General features: G+C 43.7%; 1 pseudogene; it reads right to left on the bottom strand.

The window, feature by feature from the left end:
• Window positions 1–943: 943 nt before the first annotated feature.
• On the bottom strand, window positions 944–1,861 carry LOC147432069 (xyloglucan 6-xylosyltransferase 1-like; annotated as a pseudogene).
• Between the last annotated feature and the right edge of the window lie 1,546 nt (window positions 1,862–3,407).

Below are 3,407 nucleotides of genomic sequence, written 5' to 3'. Positions count from 1 at the left end.
GCACGGCATTTATTAGCAAAAACCCGAGACTAACAATATCAGAGTGAATCTTAAAGCCCATATGGGCATCCTGCATAGAGCCACATGCCTTCAAGAAGCATGCGTAGATGATTTCATGTGGACACCGGCCCTCACTTTGCATCCGTTGAAAATAGCCTAGAGCTTTTTGGCCCTGCTCTTATTGTGCATATCCCGCAATAAGTGCTTGGTATACATATCGACCAAACGTGGCATACATAGCGCCGAAGGTAGTGCGAAGTATGAAATCTTTTTTCAATAGCCTCTGACTAACAATACAATTATGAATTTTTGTGCCCACATCAGTATCTTGTGTAGAGCCACATGCCTTCAAGATGTATATGTAGGTGATTGCATTTGGAGAGAGGCCCTTGCTTCACATCTGCTAAAAACAAAATGGAGATTTTAGGCTCTACCCTTGTGTGGAAAATCCTGCAAACACTGCATTCAAAGAGTCCACACCCCAGATAGGAAGCTCCTCGAGCAATTTTTGTGCTCTCTTAAGGGCACCACATTTAGCAAATATGTCAACCAAGGCATTATCAAGCACAATACCCTTTTTCAACAGCCACTGACTAACAATATCAACAAGAATTTTTATGCGCATATCAGTATCTTGCATAGAGCCACATGCCTTCAAGATGCATGCATCTATGATTGCACCTAGAGAGAAGTCCTTGCTTTGCATCCGTTGCTAAAATCAGCTTGGAGCTATCTGGCCCTGTTTTTGTTATGCATATCCCGCAATCAATGCACTCCAAGAGACGTCATTCTGGACAAGAAGGTCCTCAAGCACTTTTTGTGCTTTACAAAGTGCATCACATTTGGCATACATATCGACCAAGGCATTGACAAGCACGATAACTTTTTGCAAGAGCCCCTCTCAGAGTAAATTTGTAAGCCCATATCATCATCTTGCATAGAGTCACATGCGACACAGTTTGCAGCCCACAAAATGAGTTACAAAATGCCACATCTCATCTCCATAGCGTGGATGATGCTTTTCCATAACCTCTTCAAGTTTTTCCACAATAGCAACCCAATAGCCATGCAAGTGGTAAGAGTTTTTGTGATAAACCTTGTCCCCCACAAGTATCTATGTGTTATTAAAAAAAATATAAGAGCTGGTGGGACTGCCTCAAATGCAGGCCGGCCCACAAAGTGCCTCAGTAAGAACTTTGCCTACCTCCTCTCTAACTTTTCCTGTTGGCCCCATTGGCGCCTATGCATCAATAAGATCCAAAGACCACTAACAATTCCTTATGAGTAAACTGCCAGTATTCAGCCCCACCCATGCGTTCTGTTCATAGATCTGTTTGTCCCATCCATGTAGAATAAAATTGTAATCTTTGTACTTCTCTGATGGAAGCCCAAACACCATATCCATGAGCATGGAGTAATTTCCCATCCACCAAATCCACTCCAACTCAGAATGTGCAAGCATTAGGAAGCTCGGACCAATAATTAGCCATTTCTGCATCCAAGTGGGCTTGGTTGTAAAATATTTCAATATTGTGCATGTGGCTCCGTCAACCAAGCACACCTTTGCTCGTTCCAATATGAGATTGTTGGCACAATGATGTATCATTTAACTTTCTCTCAAACTCTACTTCCTCCTCCTCCTTAGTATCCATGGCCTTGCCCTCCAAATTTTTTGGATCCCTGGCCTCTAGCATCGTCTTGGTGGAGTCTTCTAATGCCACTTCCCCCCCCCCACGACCAATGGTACGCCTCAACGCCAAATTCATTAAACCCACACAATAGTGAAAGGTCCAAGGCTATGGTCCCATCCATAGCCAGAGCTCAATGTAGAGCAAAAAGTGGTAGCCCCCTTCTTGCTCATCCTAAATCACGGCATGTGCTTGCTCTTTGGTGAGTTTTCTAGGAATAACAGGTCTTGAGTTTAACTTTCCTCGTCGGATAGTTCTTTAAGGTAATTTCCTGCGACGTTAAAATTCTCTTCTTCTTCTTCTTCTTACGTTTGTTTATTGGTGAAGCTTTATTTTTAGAGCTTGCCTTTATTCTCTCTCCAATGAAGTCCTACCAAGTGGCCACTTTCCCCATGCTCCATTGTCGAAAACGGTCCTAGACAATCAAGGTAAAAATTCCTCGTCACTAATTGATATCTCCTGTGTTGGAAATGGCCTATGAACTTTGTGACTAGAGGAATTAGATAAAGCACTTTTGTGAGCATAGCGGGTGAACTTAATTGATGGTAGCAACATAAACATGGTACTTAGTTATCTTGGCATGAACAATAATTTTGCAAGAATGAGAAAGTTTAGAGAACATGACAACATTTGAGGACCGGATTCATACGGAGCCGGTCCCCCCTCCAATAGGCATTTGTATTATAGTTTCTCTCATCAAGAGAGCCTTGGTACAATAAAATCTTTGTATACCTTGTGACCTAGGTGATGCAATGAAGATGGAAAGCTTCATGCATCACAAGCATAACATAAAATTTGTAGAAAGCATTAACTATCCCAAGCCTCAGTCCCAAGGCCTCAAACACCTTTGAAGGTGGAGAGAGCTAGCGGGGAATGAGGGTAGGGAAGAGGAAGAAGAAACATTCCATAGGAAAAAGAAATATTTCCTCACTTATCATCACTCTTCTTGCCATCATACATAATAGCATAGTAATGAAGATGGAGAAGATGACAAGCTTAAGCATTGAACCATGGCTCTTGATTGGATTTGCATTCCATAGCCAAGAGTTGGTGTAGGCTCTCACGTCTCACAAGCTTGGAGAAGGAGGTGGAGTTCCTCTACTTTCACCAATTGAGAACGAATCCACAAAATGAGCGTGTGTGTGTGTGGTGTATACCCCCACCAGCACACCCCTTGCTTGCTTGGGTGAGTTCTACCTTTCACACACACACACAAAATGAGTGTGTGTGTGTGTGGTGTATACCCCCCCAGCACACCCCTTGCTTGCCTGGGGCGAGTTCTCATGCCTCAAGCTCATTGGACCCCTCTCCCCCTAGCCAATCACATGCAGCATGCACTTCAAGTACATGGGTAGTCTTTGGACAAGTGTCCTCCTTACCCCTTAGAGAGAGAGAGAGCTTGAAAATATCTAGATATTGTTGGATGGAACTAGAAGCTCATTGGACCCCTCTTTAGCCCAATCAATAGCATTCAAGCACACCATGTGGATAAGCATAGGAAGAGTTTGACATGTGTCCCATGCGCCCCTTGAGAAAAGGGGTGCCCTTTGGGTGAGTGGGAGGTTAAGTCAAAGATTCCCCCAACTTTGGGGATTTCCCCCTCCTTTGTAGGGTCTCTTTTTGACTCAAGCACCTTACCCCCCATGCATGGGAAGCTTCTCAAGCACCTTCCTCATTAAGCATGACAAGCACCTCAAGCACCTTAGTCATCAAGCACAA

The sequence above is a fragment of the Adiantum capillus-veneris genome, chromosome 20 (assembly GCF_014529385.1).
Source record: "Adiantum capillus-veneris isolate H3 chromosome 20, ASM1452938v2, whole genome shotgun sequence".
Lineage (NCBI taxonomy): Eukaryota > Viridiplantae > Streptophyta > Polypodiopsida > Polypodiales > Pteridaceae > Adiantum > Adiantum capillus-veneris.
The sequence above is the reverse complement of the archived record's forward strand: the minus strand, read 5'-3'. Positions and strand labels throughout refer to the sequence as shown.